The following is an 11,834-nucleotide window of genomic DNA, read 5'->3' as shown; positions in this document are numbered from 1 at the left end:
ATACTGCCAACACCGTTCTGTTGATGCATTCCATTTTCAAACGTATTCATTTATGAACCAGTAGTTAGAAGTAGAAAAGTTCTAACAGAAACCACAAAGCTCATTTACAACCACACCACACTGGATACGCCCAATCTCATTTAATCTTGGAAGCTAAGCAGTGTTGGGCCTGATTAGTACTTGGATGGGAGACCACCTGGGAATACAAGGTGCTGTAGATATTTTTATACTGCCAACACCGTTCTGTTGATGCATTCCATTTTCAAACGTATTCATTTATGAACCAGTAGTTAGAAGTAGAAAAGTTCTAACAGAAACCACAAAGCTCATCTACAGCCACACCACACTGGATACGCCCAATCTCATCTGATCTTGGAAGCTAAGCAGTGTTGGGCTTGGTTAGTACTTGGATGGGAGACCACCTGGGAATACAAGGTGCTGTAGATATTTTTATACTGCCAACACCGTTCTGTTGATGCATTCCATTTTCAAACGTATTCATTTATGAACCAGTAGTTAGAAGTAGAAAAGTTCTAACAGAAACCACAAAGCTCATTTACAACCACACCACACTGGATACGCCCAATCTCATTTAATCTTGGAAGCTAAGCAGTGTTGGGCCTGGTTAGTACTTGGATGGGAGACCACCTGGGAATACAAGGTGCTGTAGATATTTTTATACTGCCAACACCGTTCTGTTGATGCATTCCATTTTCAAACGTATTCATTTATGAACCAGTAGTTAGAAGTAGAAAAGTTCTAACAGAAACCACAAAGCTCATTTACAACCACACCACACTGGATACGCCCAATCTCATTTAATCTTGGAAGCTAAGCAGTGTTGGGCCTGATTAGTACTTGGATGGGAGACCACTTGGGAATACAAGGTGCTGTAGATATTTTTATACTGCCAACACCGTTCTGTTGATGCATTCCATTTTCAAACGTATTCATTTATGAACCAGTAGTTAGAAGTAGAAAAGTTCTAACAGAAACCATAAAGCTCATCTACAGCCACACCACACTGAATATGCCCAATCTCATCTGATCTTGGAAGCTAAGCAGTGTTGGGCCTGGTTAGTACTTGGATGAGAGACCACCTGGGAATACAAGGTGCTGTAGATAATTTAATACTGCCCACACCGTTCTGTTGATGCATTCCATTTTAAAACGTATTCATTTATGAACCAGTAGTTAGAAGTAGAAAAGTTCTAACAGAAACCATAAAGTTCATCTACAACCACACCACACTGGATACGCCCAATCTCATCTGATTTTAGAAGCTAAGCAGTGTTGGGCCTGGTTAGTACTTGGATGGGAGACCACCTGGGAATACAAGGTGTTGTAGATATTTTTATACTGCCAACACCGTTCTGTTGATGCATTCCATTTTCAAACGTATTCATTTATGAACCAGTAGTTAGAAGTAGAAAAGTTCTAACAGAAACCACAAAGCTCATCTACAGCCACACCACACTGGATACGCCCAATCTCATCTGATCTTGGAAGCTAAGCAGTGTTGGGCCTGGTTAGTACTGGGATGGGAGACCACCTGGGAATACAAGGTGCTGTAGATATTTTTATACTGCCAACACCGTTTTGTTGATGCATTCCATTTTCAAACGTTTTCATTTATGAACCAGTAGTTAGAAGTAGAAAAGTTCTAACAGAAACCATAAAGCTCATCTACAGCCACACCACACTGGATACGCTCAATCTCATCTGATCTTGGAAGCTAAGCAGTGTTGGGCCTGGTTAGTACTTGGATAGGAGACCACCTGGGAATACAAGGTGCTGTAGATAATTTTATACTGCCAACACCGTTCTGTTGATGCATTCCATTTTAAAACGTATTCATTTATGAACTAGTAGTTAGAAGTAGAAAAGTTCTAACAGAAACCACAAAGTTCATCTACAGCCACACCACACTGGATACGCCCAATCTCATCTGATCTTGGAAGCTAAGCAGTGTTGGGCCTGGTTAGTACTTGGATGGGAGACCACCTGGGAATACAAGGTGCTGTAGATATTTTTATACTACCAACACAGTTCTGTTGATGCATTCCATTTTCAAACGTATTCATTTATGAACCAGTAGTTAGAAGTAGAAAAGTTCTAACAGAAACCATAAAGCTCAGCTACAGCCACACCACACTGGATACGCCCAATCTCATCTGATCTTGGAAGCTAAGCAGTGTTGGGCCTGGTTAGTACTTGAATGGGAATACAAGGTGCTGTAGATATTTTTATACTACCAACACCGTTCTGTTGATGCATTCCATTTTCAAACGTATTCATTTATGAACCAGTAGTTAGAAGTAGAAAAGTACTTACAGAAACCATAAAGCTCTTCTACAGCCACACCACACTGGATATGCCCAATCTCATCTGATCTTGGAAGCTAAGCAGTGTTGGGCCTGGTTAGTATTTGGATGGGAGACCACCTGGGAATACAAGGTGCTGTAGATATTTTTATACTGCCAACACCGTTCTGTTGATGCATTCCATTTTAAAACGTATTCATTTATGAACCAGTAGTTAGAAGTAGAAAAGTTCTAACAGAAACCAAAAAGTTCATCTACAGCAACACCACACTGGATACGCCCAATCTCATCTGATCTTGGAAGCTAAGCAGTGTTGGGCCTGGTTAGTACTTGGATGGGAGACCACCTGGGAATACAAGGTGCTGTAGATATTTTTATACTGCCAACACCGTTCAGTTGATGCATTCTATTTTCAAACGTATTCATTTATGAACCAGTAGTTAGAAGTAGAAAAGTTCTAACAGAAACCACAAAGCTCATCTACAGCCACACCACACTGGATACGCCCAATCTCATCTGATCTTGGAAGCTAAGCAGTGTTGGGCCTGGTTAGTACTTGGATGGGAGACCACCTGGGAATACAAGGTGCTGTAGATATTTTTATACTGCCAACACCGTTCTGTTGATGCATTCCATTTTCAAACGTATTCATTTATGAACCAGTAGTTAGAAGTAGAAAAGTTCTAACAGAAACCACAAAGCTCATCTACAGCCACACCACACTGGATACGCCCAATCTCATCTGATCTTGGAAGCTAAGCAGTGTTGGGCCTGGTTAGTACTTGGATGGGAAACCACCTGGGAATGCAAGGTGCTGTAGATATTTTTATACTGCCAACACCGTTCTGTTGATGCATTCCATTTTCAAACGTATTCATTTATGAACCAGTAGTTAGAAGTAGAAAAGTTCTAACAGAAACCACACAGCTCATCTACAGCCACACCACACTGGATACGCCCAATCTCATCTGATCTTGGAAGCTAAGCAGTGTTGGGCCTGGTTAGTACTTGTATGGGAAACCACCTGGGAATACAAGGTGCTGTAGATATTTTTATACTGCCAACACCGTTCTGTTGATGCATTCCATTTTCAAACGTATTTATTTATGAACCAGTAGTTAGAAGTAGAAAAGTTCTAACAGAAACCACAAAGCTCATCTACAGCCACACCACACTGGATGCGCCCAATTTCATCTGATCTTGGAAGCTAAGCAGTGTTGGGCCTGGTTAGTACTTGGATGGGAGACCACCTGGGAATACAAGGTGCTGTAGATATTTTTATACTGCCAACACCGTTCTGTTGATGCATTCCATTTTCAAACTTATTCATTTATGAACCAGTAGTTAGAAGTAGAAAAGTTCTAACAGAAACCACAAAGTTCATCTACAGCCACACCACACTGGATACACCCAATCTCATCTGATCTTGGAAACTAAGCAGTGTTGGGCCTGGTTAGTACTTGGATGGGAGACCACCTGGGAATACAAGGTGCTGTAGATATTTTTATACTGCCAACACCGTTCTGTTGATGCATTCCATTTTCAAACGTATTCATTTATGAACCAGTAGTTAGAAGTAGAAAAGTTCTAACAGAAACCGCAAAGCTCATCTACAGCCACACCACACTGGATACGCCCAATCTCATCTGATCTTGGAAGCTAAGCAGTGTTGGGCATGGTTAGTACTTGGATGGGAGACCACCTGGGAATACAAGGTGCTGTAGATATTTTTATACTGCCAACACCGTTCTGTTGATGCATTCCGTTTTCAAATGTATTCATTTATGAACCAGTAGTTAGAAGTAGAAAAGTTCAAACAGAAACCACGAAGCTCATCTACAGCCACACCACACTGGATACGCCCAATCTCATCTGATCTTGGAAGCTAAGCAGTGTTGGGCCTGGTTAGTACTTGGATGGGAGACCACCTGGGAATACAAGGTGCTGTAGATATTTTTATACTGCCAACACCGTTCTGTTGATGCATTCCATTTTCAAATGTATTCATTTATGAACCAGTAGTTAGAAGTAGAAAAGTTCAAACAGAAACCACAAAGCTCATCTACAGTCACACCACACTGGATACGCCCAATCTCATCTGATCTTGGAAGCTAAGCAGTGTTGGGCCTGGTTAGTACTTGGATGGGAGACCACCTGGGAATACAAGGTGCTGTAGACATTTTTTATACTGCCAACACCGTTCTGTTGATGCATTCCATTTTCAAACGTATTCATTTATGAACCAGTAGTTAGAAGTAGAAAAGTTCTAACAGAAACCACAAAGCTCATCTACAGCCACACCACACTGGATACACCCAATCTCATCTGATCTTGGAAGCTAAGCAGTGTTGGGCCTGGTTAGTACTTGGATGGGAGACCACCTGGGAATACAAGGTGCTGTAGATATTTTTATACTACCAACACCGTTCTGTTGATGCATTCCATTTTCAAACGTATTCATTTATGAACCAGTAGTTAGAAGTAGAAAAGTTCTAACAGAAACCATAAAGCTCATCTACAGCCACACCACACTGGATACACCCAATCTCATCTGATCTTGGAAGCTAAGCAGTGTTGGGCCTGGTTAGTACTTGGATGGGAGACCACCTGGGAATACAAGGTGCTGTAGATATTTTTATACTGCCAACACCGTTGTGTTGATGCATTCCATTTTCAAACGTATTCATTTATGAACCAGTAGTTAGAAGTAGAAAAGTTCTAACAGAAAACATAAAGCTCATCTACAGCCACACCACACTGGATACGCCCAATCTCATCTGATCTTGGAAGCTAAGCAGTGTTGGGCCTGGTTAGTACTTGTATGGGAGACCACCTGGGAATACAAGGTGCTGTAGACATTTTTTATACTGCCAACACCGTTCTGTTGATGCATTCCATTTTCAAACGTATTCATTTATGAACCAGTAGTTAGAAGTAGAAAAGTTCTAACAGAAACCACAAAGCTCATCTACAGCCACACCACACTGGATACGCCCAATCTCATCTGATCTTGGAAGCTAAGCAGTGTTGGGCCTGGTTAGTACTTGGATGGGAGACCACCTGGGAATACAAGGTGCTGTAGATATTTTTATACTACCAACACCGTTCTGTTGATGCATTCCATTTTCAAACGTATTCATTTATGAACCAGTAGTTAGAAGTAGAAAAGTTCTAACAGAAACCAGAAAGCTCATCTACAGCCACACCACACTGGATGCACCCAATCTCATCTGATCTTGGAAGCTAAGCAGTGTTGGGCCTGGTTAGTACTTGGATGGGAGACCACCTGGGAATACAAGGTGCTGTAGATATTTTTACACTGCCAACACCGTTGTGTTGATGCATTCCATTTTCAAACGTATTCATTTATGAACCAGTAGTTAGAAGTAGAAAAGTTCTAACAGAAACCATAAAGCTCATCTACAGCCACACCACACTAGATACGCCCAATCTCATCTGATCTTGGAAGCTAAGCAGTGTTGGGCCTGGTTAGTACTTGGATGGGAGACCACCTGGGAATACAAGGTGCTGTAGATATTTTTATACTACCAACACCGTTCTGTTGATGCATTCCATTTTCAACTGTATTCATTTATGAACCAGTAGTTAGAAGTAGAAAAGTTCTAACAGAAACCGTAAAGCTCATCTACAGCCACACCACACTGGATACGCCCAATCTCATCTGATCTTGGAAGCTAAGCAGTGTTGGGCCTGGTTAGTACTTGGATGGGAGACCACCTGGGAATACAAGGTGCTGTAGATATTTTTATACTACCAACACCGTTCTGTTGATGCATTCCATTTTCAAAAGTATTCATTTATGAACCAGTAGTTAGAAGTAGAAAAGTTCTAACAGAAACCATAAAGCTCATCTACAGCCACACCACACTGGATACGCCCAATCTCATCTGATCTTGGAAGCTAAGCAGTGTTGGGCCTGGTTAGTACTTGGATGGGAGACCACCTGGGAATACAAGGTGCTGTAGATATTTTAATACTACCAACACCGTTCTGTTGATGCATTCCATTTTCAAACTTATTCATTTATGAACCAGTAGTTAGAAGTAGAAAAGTTCAAACAGAAACCACAAAGCTCATCTACAGCCACACCACACTGGATACGCCCAATATCATCTGATCTTGGAAGCTAAGCAGTGTTGGGCCTGGTTAGTACTTGGATGGGAGACCACCTGGGAATACAAGGTGCTGTAGATATTTTTATACTGCCAACACCGTTCTGTTGTTGCATTCCATTTTCAAACGTATTCATTTATGAACCAGTAGTTAGAAGTAGAAAAGTTCTAACAGAAACCACAAAGCTCATCTACAGCCACACCACACTGGATACGCCCAATCTCTTCTGATCTTGGAAGCTAAGCAGTGTTGGGCCTGGTTAGTACTTGGATGGGAGACCACCTGGGAATACAAGGTGCTGTAGATATTTTTATACTGCCAACACCGTTCTGTTGATGCATTCCATTTTCAAACGTATTCATTTATGAACCAGTAGTTAGAAGTAGAAAAGTTCTAACAGAAACCATAAAGCTCATCTACAGCCACACCACACTGGATACGCCCAATCTCATCTGATCTTGGAAGCGAAGCAGTGTTGGGCCTGGTTAGTACTTGGATGGGAGACCACCTGGGAATACAAGGTGCTGTAGATATTTTTATACTACCAACACCGTTCTGTTGATGCATTCCATTTTCAAAAGTATTCATTTATGAACCAGTAGTTAGAAGTAGAAAAGTTCTAACAGAAACCATAAAGCTCATCTACAGCCACACCACACTGGATACGCCCAATCTCATCTGGTCTTGGAAGCTAAGCAGTGTTGGGCCTGGTTAGTACTTGGATGGGAGACCACCTGGGAATACAAGGTGCTGTAGATATTTTTATACTACCAACACCGTTCTGTTGATGCATTCCATTTTCAAAAGTATTCATTTATGAAACAGTAGTTAGAAGTAGAAAAGTTCTAACAGAAACCATAAAGCTCATCTACAGCCACACAACACTGGATACGCCCAATCTCATCTGATCTTGGAAGCGAAGCAGTGTTGGGCCTGGTTAGTACTTGGATGGGAGACCACCTGGGAATACAAGGTGCTGTAGATATTTTTATACTACCAACACCGTTCTGTTGATGCATTCCATTTTCAAAAGTATTCATTTATGAACCAGTAGTTAGAAGTAGAAAAGTTCTAACAGAAACCATAAAGCTCATCTACAGACACACCACACTGGATACGCCCAATCTCATCTGATCTTGGAAGCGAAGCAGTGTTGGGCCTGGTTAGTACTTCAATGGGAGACCACCTGGGAATACAAGGTGCTGTAGATATTTTTATACTACCAACACCGTTCTGTTGATGCATTCCATTTTCAAAAGTATTCATTTATGAACCAGTAGTTAGAAGTAGAAAAGTTCTAACAGAAACCAAAAAGCTCATCTACAGCCACACCACACTGGATACGCCCAATCTCATCTGATCTTGGAAGCGAAGCAGTGTTGGGCCTGGTTAGTACTTGGATGGGAGACCACCTGGGAATACAAGGTGCTGTAGATATTTTTATACTACCAACACCGTTCTGTTGATGCATTCCATTTTCAAAAGTATTCATTTATGAACCAGTAGTTAGAAGTAGAAAAGTTCTAACAGACACTATAAAACTCATCTTCAGCCACACCACATTGGATACACCCAATCTCATCTGATCTTGGAAGCTAAGCAGTGTTGGGCCTGGTTAGTACTTGGATGGGAGACCACCTGGGAATACAAGGTGCTGTAGATATTTTTATACTGCCAACACCGTTCTGTTGATGCATTCCATTTTCAAACGTATTCATTTATGAACCAGTAGTTAGAAGTAGAAAAGTTCTAACAGAAACCATAAAGCTCATCTACAGCCACACCACACTGGATACGCCCAATCTCATCTGATCTTGGAAGCGAAGCAGTGTTGGGCCTGGTTAGTACTTGGATGGGAGACCACCTGGGAATACAAGGTGCTGTAGATATTTTTATACTACCAACACCGTTCTGTTGATGCATTCCATTTTCAAAAGTATTCATTTATGAACCAGTAGTTAGAAGTAGAAAAGTTCTAACAGAAACCATAAAGCTCATCTACAGCCACACCACACTGGATACGCCCAATCTCATCTGGTCTTGGAAGCTAAGCAGTGTTGGGCCTGGTTAGTACTTGGATGGGAGACCACCTGGGAATACAAGGTGCTGTAGATATTTTTATACTACCAACACCGTTCTGTTGATGCATTCCATTTTCAAAAGTATTCATTTATGAACCAGTAGTTAGAAGTAGAAAAGTTCTAACAGTAACCATAAAGCTCATCTACAGCCACACCACACTGGATACGCCCACTCTCATCTGATCTTGGAAGCGAAGCAGTGTTGGGCCTGGTTAGTACTTGGATGGGAGACCACCTGGGAATACAAGGTGCTGTAGATATTTTTATACTACCAACACCGTTCTGTTGATGCATTCCATTTTCAAAAGTATTCATTTATGAACCAGTAGTTAGAAGTAGAAAAGTTCTAACAGAAACCATAAAGCTCATCTACAGACACACCACACTGGATACGCCCAATCTCATCTGATCTTGGAAGCGAAGCAGTGTTGGGCCTGGTTAGTACTTGGATGGGAGACCACCTGGGAATACAAGGTGCTGTAGATATTTTTATACTACCAACACCGTTCTGTTGATGCATTCCATTTTCAAAAGTATTCATTTATGAACCAGTAGTTAGAAGTAGAAAAGTTCAAACAGAAACCACAAAGCTCATCTACAGTCACACCACACTGGATACGCCCAATCTCATCTGATCTTGGACGCTAAGCAGTGTTGGGCCTGGTTAGTACTTGTATGGGAGACCACCTGGGAATACAAGGTGCTGTAGACATTTTTTATACTGCCAACACCGTTCTGTTGATGCATTCCATTTTCAAACGTATTCATTTATGAACCAGTAGTTAGAAGTAGAAAAGTTCTAACAGAAACCACAAAGCTCATCTACAGCCACACCACACTGGATACGCCCAATCTCATCTGATCTTGGAAGCTAAGCAGTGTTGGGCCTGGTTAGTACTTGGATGGGAGACCACCTGGGAATACAAGGTGCTGTAGATATTTTTATACTACCAACACCGTTCTGTTGATGCATTCCATTTTCAAACGTATTCATTTATGAACCAGTAGTTAGAAGTAGAAAAGTTCTAACAGAAACCATAAAGCTCATCTACAGCCACACCACACTGGATACACCCAATCTCATCTGATCTTGGAAGCTAAGCAGTGTTGGGCCTGGTTAGTACTTGGATGGGAGACCACCTGGGAATACAAGGTGCTGTAGATATTTTTATACTGCCAACACCATTGTGTTGATGTATTCCATTTTCAAACGTATTCATTTTTGAACCAGTAGTTAGAAGTAGAAAAGTTCTAACAGAAACCATAAAGCTCATCTACAGCCACACCACACTGGATACGCCCAATCTCATCTGATCTTGGAAACTAAGCAGTGTTGGGCCTGGTTAGTACTTGGATGGGAGACCACCTGGGAATACAAGGTGCTGTAGATATTTTTATACTACCAACACCGTTCTGTTGATGCATTCCATTTTCAAAATTATTAATTTATGAACCAGTAGTTAGAAGTAGAAAAGTTCTAACAGAAACCGTAAAGCTCATCAACATACACACCACACTGGATACGCCCAATCTCATCTGATCTTGGAAGCTAAGCAGTGTTGGGCCTGGTTAGTACTTGGATGGGAGACCACCTGGGAATACAAGGTGCTGTAGATATTTTTATACTACCAACACCGTTCTGTTGATGCATTCCATTTTCAAAAGTATTAATTTATGAACCAGTAGTTAGAAGTAGAAAAGTTCTAACAGAAACCATAAAGCTCATCTACAGACACACCACACTGGATATGCCCAATCTCATCTGATCTTGGAAGCGAAGCAGTGTTGGGCCTGGTTAGTACTTGGATGGGAGACCACCTGGGAATACAAGGTGCTGTAGATATTTTTATACTACCAACACCGTTCTGTTGATGCATTCCATTTTCAAAAGTATTCATTTATGAACCAGTAGTTAGAAGTAGAAAAGTTCTAACAGAAACCAAAAAGCTCATCTACAGCCACACCACACTGGATACGCCCAATCTCATCTGATCTTGGAAGCGAAGCAGTGTTGGGCCTGGTTAGTACTTGGATGGGAGACCACCTGGGAATACAAGGTGCTGTAGATATTTTTATACTACCAACACCGTTCTGTTGATGCATTCCATTTTCAAAAGTATTCATTTATGAACCAGTAGTTAGAAGTAGAAAAGTTCTAACAGAAACCATAAAGCTCATCTACAGCCACACCACACTGGATACGCCCAATCTCATCTGATCTTGGAAGCTAAGCAGTGTTGGGCCTGGTTAGTACTTGGATGGGAGACCACCTGGGAATACAAGGTGCTGTAGATAATTTTATACTGCCAACACCGTTCTGTTGATGCATTCCATTTTAAAACGTATTCATTTATGAACCAGTAGTTAGAAGTAGAAAAGTTCTAACAGAAACTACAAAGTTCATCTACAGCCACACCACACTGGATACGCCCAATCTCATCTGATCTTGGAAGCTAAGCAGTGTTGGGCCTGGTTAGTACTTGGATGGGAGACCACCTGGGAATACAAGGTGCTGTAGATAATTTTATACTGCCAACACCGTTCTGTTGATGCATTCCATTTTAAAACGTATTCATTTATAAACCAGTAGTTAGAAGTAGAAAAGTACTAACAGAAACCAGAAAGTTCATCTACAGCAACACCACACTGGATACGCCCAATCTCCTCTGATCTTGGAAGCTAAGCAGTGTTGGGCCTGGTTAGTACTTGGATGGGAGACCACCTGGGAATACAAGGTGCTGTATATATTTTTATACTGCCAACACCGTTCTGTTGATGCATTCCATTTTCAAACATATTAATTTATGAACCAGTAGTTAGAAGTAGAAAAGTTCTAACAGAAACCACAAAGCTCATCGACAGCCACACCACACTAGATACGCCCAATCTCATCTGATCTTGGAAGCTAAGCAGTGTTGGGCCTGCTTAGTACTTGGATGGGAGACCACCTGTGAATACAAGGTGCTGTAGATATTTTTATACTGCCAACACCGTTCTGTTGATGCATTCAATTTTCAAATGTATTCATTTATGAACCAGTAGTTAGAAGTAGAAAAGTTCAAACAGAAACCACAAAGCTCATCTACAGTCACAGCACACTGGATACGCCCAATCTCATCTGATCTTGGAAGCTAAGCAGTGTTGGGCCTGGTTAGTACTTGTATGGGAGACCACCTGGGAATACAAGGTGCTGTAGACATTTTTTATACTGCCAACACCGTTCTGTTGATGCATTCCATTTTCAAACGTATTCATTTATGAACCAGTAGTTTGAAGTAGAAAAGTTCTAACAGAA

General features: G+C 41.3%; 43 non-coding genes and 9 pseudogenes across 43 annotated transcripts; all 52 read left to right on the top strand.

The window, feature by feature from the left end:
• The first annotated feature begins 102 nt into the window (after window positions 1–102).
• LOC134890755 (5S ribosomal RNA) lies at window positions 103–221 on the top strand (annotated as a pseudogene).
• Window positions 222–328: 107 nt separating this feature from the next.
• LOC134902198 (5S ribosomal RNA) lies at window positions 329–447 on the top strand. Its single transcript, XR_010175669.1, has one exon. It is a non-coding gene; the product is annotated as a 5S ribosomal RNA (ribosomal RNA).
• Window positions 448–554: 107 nt separating this feature from the next.
• Window positions 555–673, top strand: LOC134890049 (5S ribosomal RNA; annotated as a pseudogene).
• Window positions 674–780: 107 nt separating this feature from the next.
• On the top strand, window positions 781–899 carry LOC134891558 (5S ribosomal RNA; annotated as a pseudogene).
• Window positions 900–1,006: 107 nt separating this feature from the next.
• Window positions 1,007–1,125, top strand: LOC135070447 (5S ribosomal RNA). The gene has a single exon (XR_010256613.1). It is a non-coding gene; the product is annotated as a 5S ribosomal RNA (ribosomal RNA).
• A 107-nt stretch (window positions 1,126–1,232) lies between these two features.
• On the top strand, window positions 1,233–1,351 carry LOC134885879 (5S ribosomal RNA). Its single transcript, XR_010169983.1, has one exon. It is a non-coding gene; the product is annotated as a 5S ribosomal RNA (ribosomal RNA).
• Window positions 1,352–1,458: 107 nt separating this feature from the next.
• Window positions 1,459–1,577, top strand: LOC135059233 (5S ribosomal RNA). The gene has a single exon (XR_010245645.1). It is a non-coding gene; the product is annotated as a 5S ribosomal RNA (ribosomal RNA).
• A 107-nt stretch (window positions 1,578–1,684) lies between these two features.
• Window positions 1,685–1,803, top strand: LOC135068722 (5S ribosomal RNA). Its single transcript, XR_010254915.1, has one exon. It is a non-coding gene; the product is annotated as a 5S ribosomal RNA (ribosomal RNA).
• A 107-nt stretch (window positions 1,804–1,910) lies between these two features.
• On the top strand, window positions 1,911–2,029 carry LOC134898133 (5S ribosomal RNA). Its single transcript, XR_010172181.1, has one exon. It is a non-coding gene; the product is annotated as a 5S ribosomal RNA (ribosomal RNA).
• A 107-nt stretch (window positions 2,030–2,136) lies between these two features.
• LOC134897528 (5S ribosomal RNA) lies at window positions 2,137–2,243 on the top strand (annotated as a pseudogene).
• A 107-nt stretch (window positions 2,244–2,350) lies between these two features.
• On the top strand, window positions 2,351–2,469 carry LOC134884291 (5S ribosomal RNA). The gene has a single exon (XR_010168443.1). It is a non-coding gene; the product is annotated as a 5S ribosomal RNA (ribosomal RNA).
• Window positions 2,470–2,576: 107 nt separating this feature from the next.
• Window positions 2,577–2,695, top strand: LOC135060023 (5S ribosomal RNA). Its single transcript, XR_010246416.1, has one exon. It is a non-coding gene; the product is annotated as a 5S ribosomal RNA (ribosomal RNA).
• A 107-nt stretch (window positions 2,696–2,802) lies between these two features.
• On the top strand, window positions 2,803–2,921 carry LOC134898122 (5S ribosomal RNA). The gene has a single exon (XR_010172180.1). It is a non-coding gene; the product is annotated as a 5S ribosomal RNA (ribosomal RNA).
• A 107-nt stretch (window positions 2,922–3,028) lies between these two features.
• On the top strand, window positions 3,029–3,147 carry LOC135062718 (5S ribosomal RNA). The gene has a single exon (XR_010249065.1). It is a non-coding gene; the product is annotated as a 5S ribosomal RNA (ribosomal RNA).
• A 107-nt stretch (window positions 3,148–3,254) lies between these two features.
• Window positions 3,255–3,373, top strand: LOC135065622 (5S ribosomal RNA). The gene has a single exon (XR_010251898.1). It is a non-coding gene; the product is annotated as a 5S ribosomal RNA (ribosomal RNA).
• Window positions 3,374–3,480: 107 nt separating this feature from the next.
• Window positions 3,481–3,599, top strand: LOC135059194 (5S ribosomal RNA). Its single transcript, XR_010245606.1, has one exon. It is a non-coding gene; the product is annotated as a 5S ribosomal RNA (ribosomal RNA).
• Window positions 3,600–3,706: 107 nt separating this feature from the next.
• Window positions 3,707–3,825, top strand: LOC135060856 (5S ribosomal RNA). The gene has a single exon (XR_010247250.1). It is a non-coding gene; the product is annotated as a 5S ribosomal RNA (ribosomal RNA).
• A 107-nt stretch (window positions 3,826–3,932) lies between these two features.
• On the top strand, window positions 3,933–4,051 carry LOC135065217 (5S ribosomal RNA). The gene has a single exon (XR_010251503.1). It is a non-coding gene; the product is annotated as a 5S ribosomal RNA (ribosomal RNA).
• A 107-nt stretch (window positions 4,052–4,158) lies between these two features.
• On the top strand, window positions 4,159–4,277 carry LOC134898111 (5S ribosomal RNA). Its single transcript, XR_010172178.1, has one exon. It is a non-coding gene; the product is annotated as a 5S ribosomal RNA (ribosomal RNA).
• A 107-nt stretch (window positions 4,278–4,384) lies between these two features.
• LOC135062393 (5S ribosomal RNA) lies at window positions 4,385–4,503 on the top strand. The gene has a single exon (XR_010248744.1). It is a non-coding gene; the product is annotated as a 5S ribosomal RNA (ribosomal RNA).
• Window positions 4,504–4,611: 108 nt separating this feature from the next.
• On the top strand, window positions 4,612–4,730 carry LOC134884803 (5S ribosomal RNA). The gene has a single exon (XR_010168937.1). It is a non-coding gene; the product is annotated as a 5S ribosomal RNA (ribosomal RNA).
• Window positions 4,731–4,837: 107 nt separating this feature from the next.
• Window positions 4,838–4,956, top strand: LOC134884688 (5S ribosomal RNA). The gene has a single exon (XR_010168825.1). It is a non-coding gene; the product is annotated as a 5S ribosomal RNA (ribosomal RNA).
• Window positions 4,957–5,063: 107 nt separating this feature from the next.
• Window positions 5,064–5,182, top strand: LOC135066346 (5S ribosomal RNA). Its single transcript, XR_010252595.1, has one exon. It is a non-coding gene; the product is annotated as a 5S ribosomal RNA (ribosomal RNA).
• A 108-nt stretch (window positions 5,183–5,290) lies between these two features.
• Window positions 5,291–5,409, top strand: LOC134898100 (5S ribosomal RNA). Its single transcript, XR_010172177.1, has one exon. It is a non-coding gene; the product is annotated as a 5S ribosomal RNA (ribosomal RNA).
• A 107-nt stretch (window positions 5,410–5,516) lies between these two features.
• LOC134900935 (5S ribosomal RNA) lies at window positions 5,517–5,635 on the top strand. Its single transcript, XR_010174436.1, has one exon. It is a non-coding gene; the product is annotated as a 5S ribosomal RNA (ribosomal RNA).
• Window positions 5,636–5,742: 107 nt separating this feature from the next.
• LOC135063083 (5S ribosomal RNA) lies at window positions 5,743–5,861 on the top strand. The gene has a single exon (XR_010249422.1). It is a non-coding gene; the product is annotated as a 5S ribosomal RNA (ribosomal RNA).
• A 107-nt stretch (window positions 5,862–5,968) lies between these two features.
• LOC134898088 (5S ribosomal RNA) lies at window positions 5,969–6,087 on the top strand. Its single transcript, XR_010172175.1, has one exon. It is a non-coding gene; the product is annotated as a 5S ribosomal RNA (ribosomal RNA).
• Window positions 6,088–6,194: 107 nt separating this feature from the next.
• On the top strand, window positions 6,195–6,313 carry LOC134898076 (5S ribosomal RNA). The gene has a single exon (XR_010172174.1). It is a non-coding gene; the product is annotated as a 5S ribosomal RNA (ribosomal RNA).
• A 107-nt stretch (window positions 6,314–6,420) lies between these two features.
• Window positions 6,421–6,539, top strand: LOC135069133 (5S ribosomal RNA). The gene has a single exon (XR_010255322.1). It is a non-coding gene; the product is annotated as a 5S ribosomal RNA (ribosomal RNA).
• A 107-nt stretch (window positions 6,540–6,646) lies between these two features.
• On the top strand, window positions 6,647–6,765 carry LOC135061229 (5S ribosomal RNA). The gene has a single exon (XR_010247617.1). It is a non-coding gene; the product is annotated as a 5S ribosomal RNA (ribosomal RNA).
• Window positions 6,766–6,872: 107 nt separating this feature from the next.
• On the top strand, window positions 6,873–6,991 carry LOC135058900 (5S ribosomal RNA). The gene has a single exon (XR_010245323.1). It is a non-coding gene; the product is annotated as a 5S ribosomal RNA (ribosomal RNA).
• A 107-nt stretch (window positions 6,992–7,098) lies between these two features.
• Window positions 7,099–7,217, top strand: LOC135061066 (5S ribosomal RNA). The gene has a single exon (XR_010247458.1). It is a non-coding gene; the product is annotated as a 5S ribosomal RNA (ribosomal RNA).
• A 107-nt stretch (window positions 7,218–7,324) lies between these two features.
• Window positions 7,325–7,443, top strand: LOC134884841 (5S ribosomal RNA). The gene has a single exon (XR_010168973.1). It is a non-coding gene; the product is annotated as a 5S ribosomal RNA (ribosomal RNA).
• A 107-nt stretch (window positions 7,444–7,550) lies between these two features.
• Window positions 7,551–7,669, top strand: LOC134887325 (5S ribosomal RNA; annotated as a pseudogene).
• Window positions 7,670–7,776: 107 nt separating this feature from the next.
• On the top strand, window positions 7,777–7,895 carry LOC135058899 (5S ribosomal RNA). Its single transcript, XR_010245322.1, has one exon. It is a non-coding gene; the product is annotated as a 5S ribosomal RNA (ribosomal RNA).
• Window positions 7,896–8,002: 107 nt separating this feature from the next.
• Window positions 8,003–8,121, top strand: LOC135061445 (5S ribosomal RNA). The gene has a single exon (XR_010247825.1). It is a non-coding gene; the product is annotated as a 5S ribosomal RNA (ribosomal RNA).
• Window positions 8,122–8,228: 107 nt separating this feature from the next.
• On the top strand, window positions 8,229–8,347 carry LOC135058898 (5S ribosomal RNA). The gene has a single exon (XR_010245321.1). It is a non-coding gene; the product is annotated as a 5S ribosomal RNA (ribosomal RNA).
• A 107-nt stretch (window positions 8,348–8,454) lies between these two features.
• Window positions 8,455–8,573, top strand: LOC135061065 (5S ribosomal RNA). The gene has a single exon (XR_010247457.1). It is a non-coding gene; the product is annotated as a 5S ribosomal RNA (ribosomal RNA).
• A 107-nt stretch (window positions 8,574–8,680) lies between these two features.
• LOC134884607 (5S ribosomal RNA) lies at window positions 8,681–8,799 on the top strand. Its single transcript, XR_010168750.1, has one exon. It is a non-coding gene; the product is annotated as a 5S ribosomal RNA (ribosomal RNA).
• Window positions 8,800–8,906: 107 nt separating this feature from the next.
• On the top strand, window positions 8,907–9,025 carry LOC135069365 (5S ribosomal RNA). Its single transcript, XR_010255548.1, has one exon. It is a non-coding gene; the product is annotated as a 5S ribosomal RNA (ribosomal RNA).
• A 107-nt stretch (window positions 9,026–9,132) lies between these two features.
• Window positions 9,133–9,251, top strand: LOC134886918 (5S ribosomal RNA; annotated as a pseudogene).
• Window positions 9,252–9,359: 108 nt separating this feature from the next.
• LOC134898064 (5S ribosomal RNA) lies at window positions 9,360–9,478 on the top strand. Its single transcript, XR_010172173.1, has one exon. It is a non-coding gene; the product is annotated as a 5S ribosomal RNA (ribosomal RNA).
• A 107-nt stretch (window positions 9,479–9,585) lies between these two features.
• LOC134884569 (5S ribosomal RNA) lies at window positions 9,586–9,704 on the top strand. Its single transcript, XR_010168713.1, has one exon. It is a non-coding gene; the product is annotated as a 5S ribosomal RNA (ribosomal RNA).
• Window positions 9,705–9,811: 107 nt separating this feature from the next.
• On the top strand, window positions 9,812–9,930 carry LOC135064870 (5S ribosomal RNA). Its single transcript, XR_010251167.1, has one exon. It is a non-coding gene; the product is annotated as a 5S ribosomal RNA (ribosomal RNA).
• Window positions 9,931–10,037: 107 nt separating this feature from the next.
• Window positions 10,038–10,156, top strand: LOC134890068 (5S ribosomal RNA; annotated as a pseudogene).
• Window positions 10,157–10,263: 107 nt separating this feature from the next.
• On the top strand, window positions 10,264–10,382 carry LOC134886200 (5S ribosomal RNA). The gene has a single exon (XR_010170291.1). It is a non-coding gene; the product is annotated as a 5S ribosomal RNA (ribosomal RNA).
• A 107-nt stretch (window positions 10,383–10,489) lies between these two features.
• On the top strand, window positions 10,490–10,608 carry LOC135058897 (5S ribosomal RNA). Its single transcript, XR_010245320.1, has one exon. It is a non-coding gene; the product is annotated as a 5S ribosomal RNA (ribosomal RNA).
• Window positions 10,609–10,715: 107 nt separating this feature from the next.
• LOC134898052 (5S ribosomal RNA) lies at window positions 10,716–10,834 on the top strand. The gene has a single exon (XR_010172172.1). It is a non-coding gene; the product is annotated as a 5S ribosomal RNA (ribosomal RNA).
• Window positions 10,835–10,941: 107 nt separating this feature from the next.
• LOC134898041 (5S ribosomal RNA) lies at window positions 10,942–11,060 on the top strand. The gene has a single exon (XR_010172171.1). It is a non-coding gene; the product is annotated as a 5S ribosomal RNA (ribosomal RNA).
• A 107-nt stretch (window positions 11,061–11,167) lies between these two features.
• LOC134886617 (5S ribosomal RNA) lies at window positions 11,168–11,286 on the top strand. The gene has a single exon (XR_010170697.1). It is a non-coding gene; the product is annotated as a 5S ribosomal RNA (ribosomal RNA).
• A 107-nt stretch (window positions 11,287–11,393) lies between these two features.
• LOC134890787 (5S ribosomal RNA) lies at window positions 11,394–11,512 on the top strand (annotated as a pseudogene).
• A 107-nt stretch (window positions 11,513–11,619) lies between these two features.
• On the top strand, window positions 11,620–11,738 carry LOC134890094 (5S ribosomal RNA; annotated as a pseudogene).
• The last annotated feature ends 96 nt before the right edge of the window (window positions 11,739–11,834 follow it).

Source organism: Pseudophryne corroboree, chromosome 3, assembly GCF_028390025.1.
Source record: "Pseudophryne corroboree isolate aPseCor3 chromosome 3, aPseCor3.hap2, whole genome shotgun sequence".
Classification (NCBI taxonomy): domain Eukaryota; kingdom Metazoa; phylum Chordata; class Amphibia; order Anura; family Myobatrachidae; genus Pseudophryne; species Pseudophryne corroboree.
The sequence above is the reverse complement of the archived record's forward strand: the minus strand, read 5'-3'. Positions and strand labels throughout refer to the sequence as shown.